Below are 12,214 nucleotides of genomic sequence, written 5' to 3'. Positions count from 1 at the left end.
ACCCTAAAGTAATGTCCTTTTTTGTTTGTTTTTGCTATTTTGCTTTAGAAGCTTCTAGTGGCGGAGCACTGGCATAGCATAATCATATTTTTTATTGAGTTAGAAGTAGTTACTGCATTTTAATGCTAGAATTAAGTATCATATATTAATATGTTCTTTAATTTTTTTTCCTCCTGCTTTTTCCTTCCCCACTAACAAGTGTTGATTAACTGGAGAAGACAATAAATTATAGGATCGAGTTTACCACAATGTAAAACTTGAGTGGAGTAATCCAAATTGCATTTTGAAATATGTATTCATGTCATTGCTCCCAAGCCAATTGTAATATTTCTAGATGGAAAAGTCTGGGCAAAAGTCTGTAACTTGATATGTCAGTGAATTTGTGCAGCACTCAGTTACTCTTAACTACCATTAACTAATCAAAACATTAGTTAACTAATTTGTGTTTTATCTATGAACAGTGTAAAGTGGGCCTCGCATTGCTAAAGTAATATTCAAGTAATGGTGAAATTATTTAATTCAATAATATACAGTACTTATTACTTTTTTCACGTGACAGTGGTTGGATTTAACTTTCTCTTTTCATCTAAAATGTGAATTTGGTGATGACATGAAGAAATGTAGGAGGTGAATTGATTTGACTATTTGAGAAATTGAGGAGAATGTTTTCCTATTCTTTGACCATGTTGTAGCTGATAGTCCCCTTGTATTAACAGTGCCAGCTACTTTAATTGAAGTGCTTTGGATTCAGTCCCTGCAGTTCCATTTCCTGGGAGTGATCAGTGGTGTGCAGTAACCTGGCTAGTCTTAATGTTCCTTTCTGGAGGTTTTGCCTTGTTTGATTTTGTGTCAAGAGTTCTGGGGAGCCTATCTGTTTGCTTAAGACTGCTTGTATCTGCAAGGTTGGAAATGCTTTAGGATAAAAGTGCTCCAATAAAATATATTGTTAATGTTTAGGCTCACTGGTTGATCTCTCATCCTTCTGTTTTCAGTCTTCCTAGTGGTTCAGAGGTAGTCCTGAATACCAAGTTCCCTATGTAACTTTGGGTATAGCCTATTAAGATTATAATTCCCTCTGAATGTGTACCTCAAAGGCTTTTTAATTATTTCTATCCACTGTATTGCTTGGTGGTTTTTTTTTTCTTCCCCTGCATTACTATTAGGTCAGAACAAGTAATGCATATAGGGAACATGGGTAACTATTCTGTTTTAAGATTACTATGATGACTAGGTTATACTTTATAACCTTACTTAGCAAACTGATGTCTACCACTGGTTCTACTTCTTCAGGTGGTATTGCTTTGCCCAGATGTTGCCAGTCACTTCTAAAATGAAGAAGTAAGCTTGACATTTTCAGTAGTGTTCACTTGACTCCTTGGAGTGGCTACCCAGAACAGAGGCTAGACAGAGTTAAAAGAATAAAGTAGGTATTTATTAAAGGCCTTCAATAGATACACCTTGGGCAGTGCAAAAGCCTTGCAGAGACTGCGCCCAAGGTGGGGTTTACTGTTGTTAGGTGTTTACTGTTAGATATATACTGTTGTTAAATGCATACCACTAGTGGATATTTAGTATAGAGACTCGACAAGGTAAAGGCCTTGTCAAGCCTCTAAAGGGGGGGAATGATGCCTTAAGGTTTAGCTTTTATATTTTTCAGATCCTGTACTGCGTTAGTGTATAACTCTGAACTCCATATAGATTGTTAGTAAGCTCTCTTCACATTTTGGTCAGACAAAACAATCCTTCCAGGCCTGAGAACCAAGGATACCATCTGCCTCAGGCCCCAAAAAGTACAAACTAAAGTGAATGGGGGGAAGCAAACCGGGGGAATATGACTTCATTACCTGAAGCTATAATTGGACAATTAACCTCTGATATGCAAATAGACCAAACTTATACCCATCTGAGAAACTTGTGACCATCGTCCATTTTGAGTGTAGTCTCTGCAAGGCTTTTGCACTGCCCAAGGTGTATCTATTGAACACCTTTAATAAATACCTACTTTATTCTTTTAACTCTGTCTAGCCTCTGTTCTAGGTAGCCACTCCAACAGTAAATATCTATTTGATCTAAAGCATACTAAGTTGTGATTATGCTAATTTCTGAATAAAACCTTCACCTATCTACACCTTAAGTTGACTCTCCTTTCAAAAATATAAATTACTTTTTTCTTTTTTTCTGAACCTGTATTAACCATGTTTAAATGTAAAAATGGACTTTACTAGATCATGACCTCTTACTCCAAGAAGCACAACTGAAAGACATATCAATCATCAGATTTCTGGTCTGGTATGTGTTAGGATCAAATAATAATTTTCACAACACAAACAGTTTCCTAGTTTAGTATGTATTTTCTTTATTAAAAATTCTTCCCTAGTATGTTCAAAAAAGGTAACTGCACTGTATAATTTCAAGCTTGCTGTTGAGATTTTAAAATCTGGATTTTCCCAGCAGCATAGAAGAAAGTATGTTCTAGAATAGTTCTCTTATGACATTTTTAATATTGGGTATAATGTGCAAAGGTGGGGTGTAGGGGGAGAGCAGAGTGTGGCTTCACGAGTGACCTCTGTGGGAGAAACTTATTGACTGCCCTGTACTGGTTAGAGTTGGTTCTAGACAGCTCATCAGCTGGTCTTCATTCTTAGTCTTGGCTTCCTTCTTGCCATATTTTTTCACTTCTCTGCTAATACAGGACAAGAAGAACTAAATGTTTGAGGCATATATTTTGCTTGTCTGTAGAGGCAATTCCTCAAAGTCTATTCACAGACAGTCCTTTGAGTTATATAATCTTTTGAAGTACAATAACATAAAATTACCTTCTTTCTCTGCTGAATTCTCACATCTGTAAATTATTCTAGGTGTTGGTAAACGCTACCAAATACTGGTCTGGTTCATGCGGTGAGTGTTGTTTTCCCAAGATGCTAAGTGTTTTGTGTTCTGAAAAGACATTCTAGCAAGAGGTGATAAGCATAGAATACAGTGTGAATTCTTGAGCTACAGGTTGGTTTTGACAGCTCAGTTAAAAGAAATTTAAACCAGTTTTGCTGATTTCTAAAGAAAAACTGTTCATATACTTACAAACTTATGCAGGTGTTCTCTGAAAGTACATTTTTTCATAACCCAATATACAACTTTTCACCAAATAACTTAAAATGTTTATTCTTCCTCTTAAATACTTCCTTAACAATTTCTGGTTCTCATTTATTTTCATGGATATGCAAATATGCATTAGTTTCAGAGCCAGTTCTTTGTGCATTTTATCCTCCACTTCTTAAATCACCAGCAGTATCATGATCACTGTTCTCTGTTTTTTCCTCCCTTTCTGGGAAGGGTTGTCAGTTTTACAACTTTATTTCCCCCCCATTCTTTTTTTTTTCTTTTTCTTTTTTAATTATGCTGGATGTTACTTGTTTTCCATGAAAAATCTGAAAGACCTGTGTATAAATAGAAAATAACATACAGTGCTATGATGCTGAAGAGTAATCTTTTGTGTGCGTGTGTGTAAAAACCAAACTCACAACACACCAGTATAGTAAGCAGTTTAAGTTCTCATTTGCCCTTGCTGATGATTTCAGTGTTAATTGCAGTATTTAAATTATCAGTATTACAGGGCTATGATTTCTTTTCTACAGCTGGGCTACTCCTCTACAAGCAACACTTCACTTTAAATAACTATTTTTCACTGACCTTTCAAATTTATAAATTTATAGAATATTTAGCAGGGCTACTCTCAAGGAGTTTTTCTCCCAGTCAGTGCTCACGTCTGGGATTGTCCTGACTCAGGTGCAACACCTTGCACTTAGATTTGTTGAAATTCATGAGGTTCTCATGGGCCCAGTTCTCAGGTTTGACCAGGTCCTTCTGGTTGGTATCCCTTCCTTCTGTTGTGTCAGCTGCACTACTCAGCTTGGTGGCATCTGCAAACTTGCTGAGGGTGCACTCAATCCCACTATGTCACTGATAAAGATTAAAGAACACAGGTCCCAAGACAGAGCCCTGAGGGACATCACTCATCACTGGCCTCCACCTCAACATAGAGCCATTGACCACAAGTCTCTGGCTATGTCCATCCAGCAAATTCCTTATCCACTGAATAGTCTATACATCAAATCTATGTCTCTCCAGTTTGGAGATGATGTTGTGTGGGATTGTATCAATCCAAACTGAAATAAAACTATCTATATGGAAGTGGGGATGGAGGGGGGAGGGAGGGAGGAGGAGAGACAAAAGGATAGAAAGGGTAACAATAAAAAGGAATATGGCCTGAAGGCCCAACAGCACTTAAACTTAACAGCACTTTAACAGTATTTAACTTAACTTATAACTCAAACATTTTAGCAAAGGATTCATATAGAATTCAGTACACCACAACAGTAATTTGCTTACAGGCCTAACTTGGAAATCTAAAGTACTTAAGAATCTAGGAGAGCAGCATTTCTCCCACATTTGATATAGCATATGCACACCTGCATGAACACATAAAGAGTCTGCACAATGTACTTGTGAAAAAATCCCCTCAAAGGTAGTGAGATACTCACTTCAGATGCATTTGCATCTTCTCAACTGGTGAAGGGTTGAGCCTTGAGGAATAGGGGTATCAGCCCAGGATCTGTTGTCATTTGCTAGTCCTCGCATATAGCAAACTTGAGAGTTCACTGGCTCTGAGAAGCTCCACCCAGAGGGAGGTTGCTGGTTGCAGCTGCTGTGGTCCAGGAGAGCTCAAAAGGTCTCAGTTTGGACTGCTGTTTATAGGCTCACAAGAGAGTGGGCTTTGGTATAACAGTGTTTCACCCTGGCCACATTTCAGGTTGGAAACTCTCTTTGAAAGTGTGAGAACAAAAATATCTTTCCACTTGACTTGTTATTCAGGCAAAAAAAAAAAAAAAAAATCAAGGCTGTTCATTAAAAAAAGAGCAGGAGCTCATAAGCCAGCACTAGTTCCTGGGAGCAGACAGTGTTTCTGATAAGCTCAAGAGGAGCTGAGCCCATGTGCTGTTTGTCAAGCCCGAGGCCTAACAAACATTTCTGAGATCACAGTGCGGCCTGGGGGACATGAGGGATGCACCACAACAATGAGTAAGGACACAACACTTGCATTCTACTACTTGAAGTTCACTTGCATCTACCTGTGGTGGGTTGACCTTGACTGGCTGCCAGGTACCTACTAAGCCATTCTGTTACTCCCCCTTGTCAACAAGATGGGGAGAAAATAAGATGAAAAACTCATGGGGTGAGATAAAGGCATTTTATTGAAGAAAAGCAAAGGCTGTGAATAAGAGCAAAAAGTTTTATTTTCTACTTTCTATCAGCAGACAGTGTCCAGCAACTTCCTAGGAACTCCTCTCTAATTGGATATCCTTCTATGATAAGGTCACCCACCTAGTGGATGAAGGGAAGGTGGTGGATGTAGGTTTTCTTGGATTTTAGTAAGGCTTTTGATACTGTCCCTCACAGCATCCTTTTGGACAAGTTGTCCAACTGTGAGATGAGCAAGTTCATGGTACTCTGGATGAAGAGCTGGCTGAAGGGCAGAGCCCAAAGGGTTGTAGTTAGTGGGGCTACATCAGGCTGGTGACTGGTCACCAGCAGTGTTCCTCAGGGCTCAATTCTAGGGCCAGTTTTGTTCAATATTTTGATCAGTCATCTGGAGGGAGGAGTTGAATGCACCATCAGCAGGTCTGCAGAGGATACCAAACTGGGAGGGGCTGCTGACTCTCTTGAGGGCCAAGAGGCCTTGCAGAGGTGTATATATAGAGAGAGATTGGAGCATTGGGCAGTCATTAATGGCATGAAAATTAGCAAGAACAAATGCTGAATTCTGCATGAGGGACAAATATAAATTGGGAGAGGAGTGGCTGGAGAACAGCCCTGCAGGAAAGGATTTGGAGGTTCTGGTTGACAACAGGCTCAACATAACTCAGCAGTGTACTCTGGCAGCCAAGAGGGCAAAATGTGTTCCAGGGTACATCAAACACAGCACAACCAGCTGGTCAAAAGAGGTGATTATGCTTCTGTATTTAGCATTGGTGCAGTCTCACCTTGAGTACTGTGTGTAGTTCTGGGCCCCACAAAATGCTGGAGTTAGCAGAACTGCCACCCTGGACTTCTGGAGGGCAGACTTTGGCCTGTTTAGGAGACTGATTTAGAGAGTTCCTTGGAAGGCAGTCTTGAAGGACAAAGGATTCCAGAAAGGGTGGACGTGTTTTAAGAAATCTCAAAGGAGCAGGAGCAGGCCATTTCCATGCTGAAAGTAAAGCCAGCACAGAAGACAACTGGCATGGCAGAACAGAGAGATTTAGCTCAAACTCAGGGAGAAAAAATGAGTTTATCACCTCTGGAAAAAGGGGCAGGCAGCTCAGGACTACAAGGATATCATGAGGTCATGGAGGTAGAAAATTAGAAGGGCCAAAAAGCCCATCTAGAACTTAATCTGGCCACTGATGTAAAAGACAACAAAAAGTATTTCTACAAATACATCAGCAACAAAAGCAGGAACAAGGAGACTCTCCATCCTTTTTTGGATGTGGAGGGAAACAGTAATAGGATGAGAAAAAGGCCAAGGTACTGAATGTCTTGTTTGCCTCAGTCTTTAGTAAGACCAGTTGTCCTCAGGTGTCTTAGTTTAGAGAGACAGGTGTCTGCCAGGGAAAAGCTGCAGCTTCCCTTGGAATGGAGAATGTAAACCCCCTCCCTCTGAATTATTATAATTTTGAAATTAAGGAGCTTTCAGGCAAAGGTATGGGAATAGGAATAACAGTTCTTTACTAGGAATATTAAAATAAAAATGTAGTAGTACAAAAAAAAAAAAGCAAATGAACAAAAAAAAGAAAACACTGAGAGTCAGAGTACAACCAGATACCTTGTTGGTCAGGGTGTTGGTAGCAGTCCAATTAAGTCTTCCTGGAGTGACAGATGTGGTTCTGTTGTAGTAGAGATGATCCTGTAGAAGGGTGTAGTTTTCCTCTGAAGGTCCAGTGGTGGTGAGATGGGTCTGGTCTTCCTCTTGGAATCCAGTGGAAACAGGCTGTCCTGGTGTTCTGAATCTCAGGTTTTATACAGGTAGGAATGCTTGGCTCCTCCCACTGGGTGGAGCATCTCACAATGGGATGATGTAATTTTATCAGTCATGAAGTGAGCCTTAATGGCTCATTAACAGAAGATATCCCTCTGGAGGGAGGATGGGTTGTGGAAGAGATAAAGAGTACTGCCCCACCTGGTTTTAACAGTTGGCACATTAACAGAAGACACCCGCCCCCTCCCTCCCAGAGTCACGAGGAATGGGTCATAGAAGAGAAAAAACACTTCCCCAACTGGTTTCAACAGATAGTAATAGAATACATACTTCTGGTTACATCTTCCATTGCAACCCAAGACATCAGGGTACCCAGCCTCCTGAGCTGGAAGACAGAGACGAGGAGCAGAATAAAGCCCCCATAATCCAGGAGGGAATGGTCAGTGACCTGCAGTGCCACTTAGACCTCCACAAGTCAATGGAGATAGATGGGATTCACCCAAGGGTACAGCTGGCCAAAGTGTTTACCAAGCCGCTTTCAAGCAGTCCTGGTCAACCAGGGAGGTCCCAGGTGACTGGAAATTAGCAAATGTGACACCTATCTATAAGAAGGGTTGAAAGGGGGATCTGGGGAACAACAGGCCTGTCAGCCTGACCTCAGTGCCGGGGAAGGGCATGGAGCAGATCATCTTGCGTGCCATCATGTGACATGTACAGGACAACCAGGGAATCAGGCCCAGCCAGTATGGGTTTATGAAAGGCAGGACTTGCTTGACAAACCTGATCTCCTTGTATGACAGTGACCTGCTTAGTAGATGACAGAAAAGCTGTAGATATTATCTACCTAGACTTCAGTAAAGCCTTTGCCACCATTTCCCACAGCATTCTCCTGGAGAAATTGGCTTCCCATGGCTTGGACAGGTGAACTCTTCACTGGGTAAAAAACTGGCTGGATGGCCAGGCCCGGTGTGTGGTGGTGTCATGGGTTGGCACTGGCTAGATGTTAATGCACCTATGAATATATGTTTTTTTTCCTAACAACTACTGTGGGATGGGATCAGGAACAGAGCAGAGCAGGCTTAAATTTTGAAAACAAAAAAAACCACTAAAACTTTATTACATTACATAAGAACAGAGACAAAAAAGACCTCTTAAACACACACAGACAGAAATAAAAACTTCTCAGAACATTTCTTCTCTCAGTTTCTACTTCTCTACACATTACTCTTCACAGACTAAACTTTTGGGTTTTAGATCAAACAATTACTACTCAAAAACAAACCAATTTTCAATTCAGCAAGGGAGAGAGGAGTCTCTCTCGCACTACAGACTGTTCTTCAGAAAACACGGGTTTACCCCTTATGTGTTTCCATGTCACCCCTGGCACTGCCTGGAGAAGTCTGCCAGGGTGACACTCTCTTTTTCTTATGTCTAGCGCTCTCACCGGTGTCTATAGGCTGAAGCTGCATACAGGGCTCTTTTAAGGATACTTGCATGCCGAGCTCTCCCTTTTTTTACCTAGGGGCTGAGGTTCTGAGGGCAGAGGGCACCACTTCACTCTCTCCCTCTCTTCTCTGCTCGCTCCACTCTTCAAGTGTCAGTCACTGTAGCAAAAGCAAGGGCAGCTGTATCTACCCAAAAATGCAGTTTATGTTCAAAAGAGACTTAAGTTCAGTCTATGGCTGACATTATGCAAGAAAAGTCTAGCTCAAAAAGCTACTCTTCTCATTCTTTGCCCATCGGGTTCCTTTCAATCGTGCTTTATCATCTCGGTCTCAGGCCGCTTCTCTCTCTCTCTTCTAAACTACTAGTCATGAGAATTAATGTCTAAGAAAAGTTTCTTTCTGCCAAGCAAGAGTTAACAGTTTCTGGCTCCCGGCAGGGTGCAGACTCAAGCACTCTCAGGTTCGGCAACTCCCACGTGGCTGGGCACCTTCTCCCGGAGTTTGGGGGGGGAGGGGGGTGAGCACACACAGAAGGCACTTCTACAGTTTTCTACCCCTCCATCCTGGACGGGGCAACTCAGTTCCAGTCCTGTCCACTCTCTTCTCTTCCCCGGGGCTCCGGCTTACCTGAGCCTGACCATGTGTTTCCCCTCCCCCACCCAGCCTCGTGGCTGGGCGGGGGAAGGAGGCTTGAGACGTCTCTCTGCTGAAACCAGAATCTAAAAGAGGCTGAACTCCCTTGGAGTCCTGCTTTTAACTCTTTGTGTCCTCAGAGGCGTGTCTAAACCTCTGAGTGACCAATCTAGGTGCCAGCAGAAAAGCTGATCACTTATTGGCCTGCTTACCTCTCCCTGGAAAAATTCACCTCCCCCCGCAACCACGACAGGTGGTGAATGGAGTTACAACTAGCTGGTGGTCAGTCATGAGTGGTGTTCCCCAGGGCTCAGTATTGGGGACAGTTCTGTTTAACATCCTAATTTGATGACCTGGTATCATTGTTTAGGGCAACAAGGCTGGTGAAGAGTCTGAAGCACAAGTCCTCACAAGTCCTTTGAGGAGTGGCTGAGGAAGCTGGGGTTGTTTAACCTGGAGAAGAGAAGGCTCAGGGGAGAGCCTATCACTCTCTACAACTATCTGAAAGGTGGTTTTAGCCATGTGAGGGTTGGTCTCTTCTCCCAGGTAACTAGCAATTGGACAAGAGGACACAGTCTTAAGCTATGCTAGGGGTTGTTTAGGTTGGACATTAGGAAGAAATTCTTCACAGAAAGGGTGATTTGGCATTGAAACGGGCTGCCCAGGGAGTGGTGGAGTCACTGTCCCTGGATGTGTTTAAGAAAAGACTGGATGCGGCACTTAGTGCCATGGTCTAGTTGGCATGGTGGTGTTAGTTCATAGGTTGGACTTGATGATCTCAGTGGTCTTTTCCAACCGAATTGATTCTGTTTAACCCCATCTAGCAGCCAAGCCCCATGCAGCTGCTTGCTCACTCTCCCACCAGCAGGATCGGGGAGACAATCGGAAGGTTACAAGCTAGAAAACTCGTGGGTTGAGATAAAGACAGTTTAATAGGGAAAGCAAAAGCTGTGAATGCAAGCAAAGCAAAACAAGAAATTAATTCACTGCCATCCCATGGAACATGCCTGCAAAACATGGGAGCACAGGGATTCCACCCCTTATTCCATACCATTTACATTATGCTCAGATCTATTATGAAGGGAGAGGGGAGAGCTTAGGGAAATCCCTGCCTTTCCAGGTTTCTGGCAGTAGGCAGTGGCTCTATTGAGGTGGCCAGCACCCCAAAACCCACTCTCACTCACAAGTTCTTAATAATGACTGATCAGGTCTATTACAGCATTAATTATTTATTTGAATAGGCTAAGGAAACAGACGTAAGACTTAAACAGATTACTTACTACACAGGATAATACAAAAGAGCTACTAGTAGATAAATACAGTGCACAATAATAATAATAATAATAATAATAATAAAGGTACCTTATGTTACAGCTAGCGAAGGAAAAGTATTGATTAGGAGTCAATGTCACTTACCAATGAATGATAGCAGTGTGCAGAGAATCTCCTAATTTCTCTCAGTCCCAGGGAAGTAACTCAATGTCAACGTCTTAACATCGAGGAGCTCTCCACACACTCAGAGTATGTATAAGAGATTTCTGATTTCATGAAAATCATAGTGGTCTTTTATAGTTGTAAAAATGCTTGTGTTCTGCAGTCACTAATTTTAGGTTTTTCTTTCTCACCATTCAAGACAGGATGCGTATTGCTGGCTAAGGAAGTTCTCAGCCAAGATAATTCATCACATCGCAAATCATTCTGGCCTAACCTAGCTATATGTTACAGGGAAATAAGCTTTTGCTGTATCAGGGATGAAAGGTCCTGCCACATGGTCCCACCCTATCCAATACAACCTCATTACCCAACACCTCCTTCCCATTCTTTGATATAATATACAGATAATGTTCCCTTAGTCTATGGACCACCCCTGCAAAATGTCCATAAAATGTCCACAAAATATCTGTTGAATTTGTATTGTTCATGACTTTGGGCTCCATCTGTTGTGATGGTCACTTGGGACAGGAGAGGTGGTGTGTTGCTTGGAGTTACTGGTCACCAGAGGTATCTCAGGTGAGGTCACTGCTGCACCTGCACTGCTTCTTGTAAGGCTTCGCCTCCATTCGTTTGGGTGGTTCCTGCTGTAGTAATTCCTGTAAGATGCAACTCAAATCGTGGCTTACAACAATTTAGAGGCATATTGTCTTGGTTTGAAAGACAGGTGTCTGCTAAGGAAGGCAGGAGCCTCCCTTGGAATGGAAAATATGACCCCTTCCCCTCCGAATTATTATAATTTTGAAATTAAGGGGCCTTCAGGCAAAGATATGAGAAAAGGAATAACAGTTCTGTACGTGTGTGTATGTATAACGAGGCAAACAACAACAATGGTAATAACAACAAAGAACACAAAACCCGATAAACAGTCTCTTTCAACTGTTAAAGCACTTTCCCCTTTGGTGTAGTTACGGTCACAGCCGGCAGGGGCACTGGGTACTCCCCAGCCGGGCAGGGTGGATGCGATGACTCCCCCTCGGCTGCAGGGGACGATGTGGCGCAGGTCCGGCGGTCTTTCTCCACGTGGAGGATGTGAGAGGCAGCTGGCAGGAACAGATGGAGGAGGGACTTCCTTTATGAACCCCTAGAGGCAGCCGATCCCGGTGCCCCCTCTGGAGAGCAAAAGGAGCTGTAGCAGGAATCTCAGGAGAAGCAAGCTTGAACAGCAGGACCTCCCAGTAGGCAGAGGGTGAAAAGCTGAAGTGTAGCACAAACCTAGAGCAATGGTGGAGGTACGGTGGGGGTTGGGCAGTAGCAGTCTGTCTCCCGAATGCAGTAAAAGGCTCTTCGGGATGTTCTCCTGGGTGCTGGCTGGTCCTTCGGATCCGGGCTGTGCGGAGGGTGGAGGGGCAGCTCCTCGGCAGGAAACGAGGGTGGTCCCGGGTCCTGACGGGACACGCACTGGCTCTGGGCTTCTTGACAGCAGAGCAGCAAAAGAACCCCAGCCGGCAAGCTCAGTCACAGTGCCGAAGTTAAATAAACAAACAAACAAACAAACAAAAAGACCAAAAAACTAAGCAGACAAAACCCACAGAAACAGCAGGATCCCTAGTCAGAGATACAGGCTATGTGTGTCTAGTCGAACAGCCCACCGGAAAGGAAGGAGCTGCCCCTCTTCCCGTCCCCAACTCTC

At 42.9% G+C, this 12,214-nt stretch overlaps 1 protein-coding gene across 6 annotated transcripts in view; it reads left to right on the top strand.

Annotated features, from left to right (window-relative positions):
• Positions 1-12,214, top strand: part of LOC134565193 (spindlin-Z-like) — a 134,517-nt gene that overhangs the window by 2,029 nt on the left and 120,274 nt on the right. The window lies entirely within an intron of this gene.

The sequence above is a fragment of the Prinia subflava genome (genome assembly GCF_021018805.1).
Source record: "Prinia subflava isolate CZ2003 ecotype Zambia chromosome W unlocalized genomic scaffold, Cam_Psub_1.2 scaffold_39_NEW, whole genome shotgun sequence".
Taxonomy (NCBI): Eukaryota; Metazoa; Chordata; class Aves; order Passeriformes; family Cisticolidae; genus Prinia; species Prinia subflava.
Note: the sequence above shows the minus strand (reverse complement) of the source record. Positions and strands in the feature narration are given on the sequence as shown.